The sequence below is a fragment of the Benincasa hispida genome, chromosome 1, assembly GCF_027475165.1.
Source record: "Benincasa hispida cultivar pf3 chromosome 1, pf3_genome.v1.1, whole genome shotgun sequence".
Lineage (NCBI taxonomy): Eukaryota > Viridiplantae > Streptophyta > Magnoliopsida > Cucurbitales > Cucurbitaceae > Benincasa > Benincasa hispida.
This window is the reverse complement of record NC_143478.1, coordinates 32,727,852-32,735,631: the sequence shown is the minus strand read 5'-3', so window position 1 is coordinate 32,735,631 and position 7,780 is coordinate 32,727,852.

Genomic DNA, 7,780 nt, shown 5'->3' with positions numbered 1-7,780 from the left:
TTCCTTTTTTCTTTTTTGCCCTTTAAAAAAAAAAATAATAATCATACTAATTAATTCATTAATAATAAATGTGAACTAAACATTTTACGTCATTCTTCTTTAATTGTCTTATGGAATTTTTTTAAATAATTATTTAATATTTAAGAAAAATATCAATTTATACTTCTCAACTTTCGGTGTTATGTCAAACTAAATCCTAAACCAATCATTGTATTAATTTAAACTTTGAACTTTGGGAGTTGTACCAATTTAAACTTCAAACTAATAATTGTATCAATTTAAACTCTAAACTTTCATAAATTGTATCAACTTAAACCCTCCATTATGTTTTATTTGGATACACTTATGAAAATTTATGGTTTAAATTGATACAATTAGTTTAAAGTTTAAATTGATACAATACTAAAAGTTCATGGTTTAAAGTAATACAACCTTCAAAGTTTATAGTTTAAATTGATACAATTCTTAATTTAGGGTTTAAATTGATATAACTTCGAAACTTTAGGACTATAATTAATATTTTTCTTAAATATTTATCATAAGGATATTTTAATAGTAATAATGCTCGATTGTTTTTCCCATAAAAGGGGAAAATAATATTTTATGAAACGGCGTAATTTTGGAGCCAAAAAGTGCAATAATTCAATGATAAGAGACCATTTTCATTTTGTTTTTCCCTAAAATGAAATTAAAGGGAAAGAGAGAGTTGTTTCATTAAAAAAAGGTGAATTTTTAGGTACCAACCAAACGGTACAATTATTATTGTACATTTTTCTTCAAAAATAGATCTTAATTAAATAATTATGAAAAGGAAATCCTTTTTCATTCATTATAAACTTTAAATAAGGATGTTTTTCCACTCTCCCTTATTTGTTTTGTTTGGATTCTATAAAATCTTTCCATATTTTCTAGTGATGTTAATATTTAAGGATACAAGTCACAATCTTTAAGACAAAAAAGTTGAACAAATTAGTACAATCGAGTTGGTTCTATCAATTTCAATAGAGAAGTGTCGAAGTTGACAAATTTATGCTCCGTTTGATAACAATTTCGTTTTTCCTTTTTTGTTTTTGAAAATGAAACCTACTTGTTCCCCATGTCTTACTATAATAGTTGAATTTTTAGTCAAATTTCAAAAACAAAAGCAACTTTTTAAACGTTACTTTTTTTTTAATTTTTAAATTTTGGCTTGATTTTTTAAACCATCGGTAAAAAAGTAGATGTCAAAGGAAGAAATTTGAATGTGAAAATAGTGTCTATAAACTTAATTTAAAAAGAAAAATGGTTATCAATGAGATCTTAACTTTTCATTTTAAGTTGAAAAGAATTTGATTAGTCAAGTAATTTCACTCCATTCAATTTTTATTCGCTCAGTGGTTAGAATTTTCCTCAAATCAATCGAAATATTAAGATTAAAATACTATTTTGATCCATGTACTTTTAATAAATCTTAATTTTTAGTTTCCAATGCCAGTTTTTTATTATTTTTTAAAAGACTATTTTGTTATCTATTAGCATTTTCACTATAAATTTTGAAAAATACTCACATAGTGTATTTCCTTGCATGAAAATTATTACTACTATTTAATTTATTTTAGTAAAAATTAATTTTGAAGGATTAAATTTAAGATTTATAAAAAGTTCGATGCCTAAAAATTGACAATTAAAAGTACATAGACTAAATTTAAATAAACTTCAAAATATATAGACTAAAATCATATTTTAACGATTATTGAATTATCAAAAGTGGCTAAATATGGGAGCAAATATACTTTGTAAAACCAACAATAATTAGAAAAAGTATGCCTAGACAAAAAAAAGTAAGCATAGTACAAATGTCGAAAAATCAATTAGTAAAAGAATGTATGTATGGGAAAAAGTGAGGAAAATATGCCATAAACAAGTAGATAAAAAAAAAAGTGCCATATTAAAGAAAATTAGAAGGGAAACATTTCTAATAATAGAAGGTCGTATAAAAAAAATATAAAATAAAATGTGCAACACCATAAAAGTAAACATATGAAATTAAAAAAAAAAAAAAAATGATTCAAACGTTTTTCTAGAAAACAAAAAGACTTATTATTATTATTATTTTGGCACAAGAATATTTCCAATTCCCATATTCACAATAAATGCTAAATATTGAATGTGATATGAAAATTTGTTTGGAATCCATTATAAGCTATATTCATGAATTCGATTAGTCGGATTAAGAAACTCTTGTAGCCAAACAAGAGCCAAGTACACATAAAAAAGCCAACCATGCATGTTATAGCATGCTTGTACGTAAAAATATCCCACTTGCATATATTATATATTCATAATTTAAAATATAACAAAACTTTGTATTGTCAACATCAAAATGTGTTTATGGTGATCATGTGTTACAAGATTGTGTTTTCTTTGTTGCATTACATTTAAGATATGACTTATTAATCAAAATATTTATCGTGATATTTTGGTTTTCTAAATTTGATTTAGTATGTTTCGTTAAAAAAATATAAAATAATTAATGAAGTTGATAATGCAAGTTTTTTTTTTTTACACATAATATGAAAGAAAGAGAGAGTATTTGATGTAAGATGCATTTAATCAAGAGAACATAATTTATAATTGGGGAAAGACAAATTAAAGAAGGATGGAGTTTAGGGCTATTAGGTTGTAAAGCATTAATGAGTCAAATGTCAAAATATTCATATTTCAAACAATGCACCAAATCCCACAAAACCAGCTACATAAGGTGCTGTCTTGTTTTGGTTTTTGTGTCAACCCCCCCTTTCTTGTGGAATTTTTTCCCTCCTAATTTTTTTTTAAAATTATTTTAAAATAACAAAGTTGTTAAAATAGTTTATCGATAAATTCGGTAAACTACTATCTATGTCTATTATATCATAATAGACACAAATATTAGTCTATCGCAATAGATTGTGATATTTTACTATCATTTGTAAATATTTTGGTTCATTTCCTATATTTAAAACAAACCATTGTTTTTTCAAAAAAATAACAATAGTGTTTATTTCAAATCATTTTTATAAAGGGTTTAGTAATACATTTATTTTATATATAAAATAATTTTAAGTAGTATATCGATGTTTAAAATGATAAATTTATCCGTAAAATGAACTTCTAAAAATCATTTTAAGCGGCTAATTTGAAAGTTCTTTTAGGCAATTTCATCGTTTGATCTCTCAATACAAGCATCCATAGTTTTTGTTACTATTTTTCGTTTTATGAGAATTAATCCAAAATCTTGTATTTCAAAGACTATTTATCTTCAATATTGTATGTAAATTAAGTAGAGAGCCCACATATTAATAATATTCTCGTTAGTATTTTTGTAACTAGTTTTTTTTTTTTTAAAATAAAATTAAAATAACAAAAATCTTAGTTTTGAGTGTGGATGAAATTTGTTAAGGCAAAAATGGGGAGCAAGTAGGGATTGGGTTAGGAATAATATGAATAATTGAAGTCAATGGGATGGAGCATCAAGTCCAAGATATTCTTCCTTTCATTGTTTAATTACTTCATTTTAATTACTTCATTTTCAACCATTTTATCTATAATAATTAATCAATTAATAATAATTATTATACAAAACGTTAGATGCCTCTTGATCCTTGTGTAGCCGGCTTATCATCCTCTTTATTGTCCCTTCTACACTTATCAATACAACCTTTACATTAAAAATACAACACATCTAATTTTGTTACTACCTCTCACAAATTATTAGTATATTCAAATCCTCGTAGTCTCGGTCTTGGATCTAGTTTTTATTTTGTAATTAAGTTTTAGAATGCTATATTTTTTAGTATTTAAGTTTTGAGTTTTATTTCAATTGAGTCCACAAGTTTCAAAATGTTACGATTTTGTTGAGTTTTTTTTTTTTTTTCAATTTGGTCCCTAGGTTTCAAAATGTTACATTTTTAGTACTTAATTTTTTAGTTTTATTTCAATTGGGCCTCTATGTTTTAAAATGTTACAATTTTAACATTGAGAATTTGAGTTATGTTTCAATTTGGTCTATGGGTCTCAAAATGTTTTTTTTTTTTAATATTTCAATTGAATCACTATGCTTTAAAATGTTACAATTTTATCCTAAAGATTATTTTTAATTATAAAATGCCACAAGACTAATGTGAGTACTAAGTAAAAATTGAGCTTAAAACTGTAAAGTCTGAAAATCTAAGGACCAAATTGAAAGAAAATTCAAATATCAAGGGTAAAATTGTAACATTCTGAAATTTAATAATTAAATTGAAATCAAACTCAAAACTTAAGCACTAAAAGTTAATTTTGAAATCTATAGATCAAAAATGTGTTTTTCCCTAATAATAATAATAACAACAACAACTTAGACCTCGTTTGGTAAGTTTTTTGTTTTTTAGTTTTTGAAAATTAAGTTTATTCCCTTCCTCATTCTTATAACGATTTGCATCTATCTTAAGAACGATGGTTGAATCTTACCCAAATTTCACAAAAATAAGTTTTCAAAAACTATTTTGTTAGTTTTCAAAATTTAACTTGAGTTTTTAAATCATTGATAAAAAAAAACAGGTAACAAAAGAAGAAATTTAGAGGTGAACGTAGCGTCTATAGACTTAATTTTAAAAAATAAAAGATAAAAAATCAAATGATCACGAAACAATGTATTAGATATTAGGTGAAAAAACATTATAAAATGAAAGAAAAACCTCCCATTATTAGTTACCGCATGAATAAACAAAAAAAAATTGAAAATTAAAAAAAAAAATTGAAAACACAAGAATAACGTGGAAAAAATCCAAACCTGAAGAAAAAACCATTGATCAGCAAAATCTACTATACGAAAGATTATTACAATCACCCCAAAACATCTCTCCGACCCCAATTACAAGAGTATTCTCTTAAAATATTATACCATTCACATTCATACAGCTGAGCTAATATACCGAATTTAAGTATTTATGATTGAGATTATTAGAAACTAAAAGCTTAACTCCTTTAATAATACTTACAGTTCATCGCTTTCTTAAATCTTTCAAATGTGAGACAGATACTTTTCTTCTAATGTTTTGTCGAGTATCAACAAAAAATAATCACAACAAACTATTCTCTCTTTTATAAGTGACTCTCATACATTAAATGTTGATGATGTTAATGTAAAATGAAAGGATGAATCTTGAAGAGATAAAACTCATAGTGATCATCTAGATAAACCCAATAAAGATTATATGTTTTATCTTACTAAACTTTTGAAGTTAAAGAAAAATTAATCCGTGGGTAAAACTATCATCAAAAGAAACAAAAAGAGTTGCTAATGCCATAAAAATAATCATGGGAAGAATTAATAAGAAAAAAAGAAAAAGGAAGAGATGAAGTAAAGATCTGTTCTAAAAAGAAGGGCCTCTCTTGGGTTTCACAAAGAGTTAAAACATTTGAGGGGGGAAAAAAGGGAAAAATGAAAAAAGGGTTTAATTAATAATTAATAATTAATAATGGTGGGATTTGGATTTAGTGTGTAAAGTGTAATGGCCACATTCATTATATGCAAAAACTTAGCTCGGATTTTGATGGAAACATTTAACATTTATTACACTCTCTGTGGTTGTTGCAGTCCATAAGTTAATCAAAACCCTAAATATTAAATATCCTTCTTTCTTTTTTTTTTTCCCCTTCACAAGCTTCACTTTGAAGCAAGAGATGTCGGTCTCTCTATTTTTATTTTTATTTTTCCTCCATCCCTTTTATCTGATTCAATTTTCAAGAGATTTTTCCATCAAATTTCATGGTGGAATTTGGAAACTACATTTTATGGCAAAATTATAATGCTCATATATGGTGGTTGAAGGAGGATGAAGGAATCAATGATGGCTTCCATTTGATCTCTTGTCTAAGATTTTGCAATTTGAAGAGATGAAGTTGGGAACATCATTGTTAATTCTCTTTCAAGTTTTGTTTAAGCATGCTTATGCAAATCCAAATCCAACTTGTTTTTTTTGCTTCAATTCGGTGTAACTGATAGATCAATCATAATGTACCACAATCGTAAATATAATTGGATTGCTTTTGATTACATTTACTTATAATCATAAATATGTCACATTTATTCTTATCATTGTCATTACCGTTTAAGGTCAAACAATAACAGTAATAGTAAATGTGACAAGTTCATAATTCTCATGATATAACAATAACTATAATGATGACCGTAATGATAATAGTAACGATATCGACTTAATTTTCAAACACAATCGGATTAAGCATCTACCACTTGTTAATCAGTTTGCGTTCTTTTATTATAAATTTAGAAGTGTGCTCCATTACAAAACACAAGTAAATAATATCAAACATAATTAAATGGGACCCCAATTTTCAGATTACGATTGATTTTTTACTATTTCTCTGTAAACGTGACCTTAGTTTTAAAAATATATGTGGTATATATATATATATATAATTTTTTTTTTTCCAATTAGCTTTTCAAAAGGATGATATCACTAATTTAGATTAGAAAGGAAAGTAAGAGAATTTTAAAATAAACTCGAAAAGATTATACATTGTTGATAAACTCGTTTAAATAATTAGAGGGATGGTCAAAGTTTATACAATAATTAAATAAAAGAAAAACCAATTTGTGATCGTTTAATAGGGGGGGTTTGATCAAAATGAAAGGTCCTTTTCAGACAACTTTGTTCATTAAACAATCTATAAGAAATGCTTTTAGAAATATGTTTAAAAGAAAATAAAAGGTTAACTACAAAAAGATTTAGTTAGAAAGATAAAAGGTGAACTTAATTTTTATTTCATCATGTGTCTTTAAAACTAATACTTTTGATCATTGAACATAGTTAATTAAATTTTCATTCGATAACAATTTGGTTACCATTTGAAAATTATGATAGTTTTCTTCCAACTTTTTTAACCTGCCAAATTTAAAAAATAATAACAAAATTTTGTTAAAAAATAGTTTTTTTTTTAGTTTTCAAAACTTGAATTATTTTTTAAAACGATCCTAAAAAGTAAATAATAAAAAAAATGGTGAAATTAAAGTTTATAAGCTTAATTTTCTAAAACTAAATGGTAGCTATCAAAATGAGCATTATTTTTTTATTGTTGGTTTTTAAAAATTAAGCTTATAAATAGTATTTTTACCTACCATTTTTTTTAATTTAAATTATGTAATACACCTTTGTTAGGGTTGTTTGGACACTAAATTGAGTTATGAAGTCTGAAATTAATTTTTTTTATGGAGTTAATATGCTTGTGAAGCTAAAAAGCCTATGTTTAAGGTGCATAATTGAGTTATTAATTAGAGTTATCTGGTACAATTTTTTTGTAACTTAAACAAGTCTGATTTTTTTGTGACTGTTTTTTTGTTTGCAACTTTTTGTTTAAAACCATTCAACTACACTCACATTTTCCTAAGTTTTCAATGAGATGCCAACTTAAAACTTATATATACTTTTTACAAATTTCTACAACTTTCTACATAATTTGAGGTAGACAATATACTATTCGTTTATACAAAGAAGAAAATTACAATATATTTTTACATTAGTGGAATGTATGCATGCATGGAAAAAAAAAAAATAGTAAGGCCACATGTCAAATTGTAGGTTAGGATTTAATATACAGCCTCTGTATGTGTCAATATTCATAAACATGATTCCAAAATTTAACGACTTGGAGATAACCATCGAAGGTGGGCATCGGAGGTGATTGTTGGAGATAACCATCGAAGGTGGTCTTCGAAGCATGTCACTGACAATGATTATTGTTAGAGAGAGACACTAGTAGT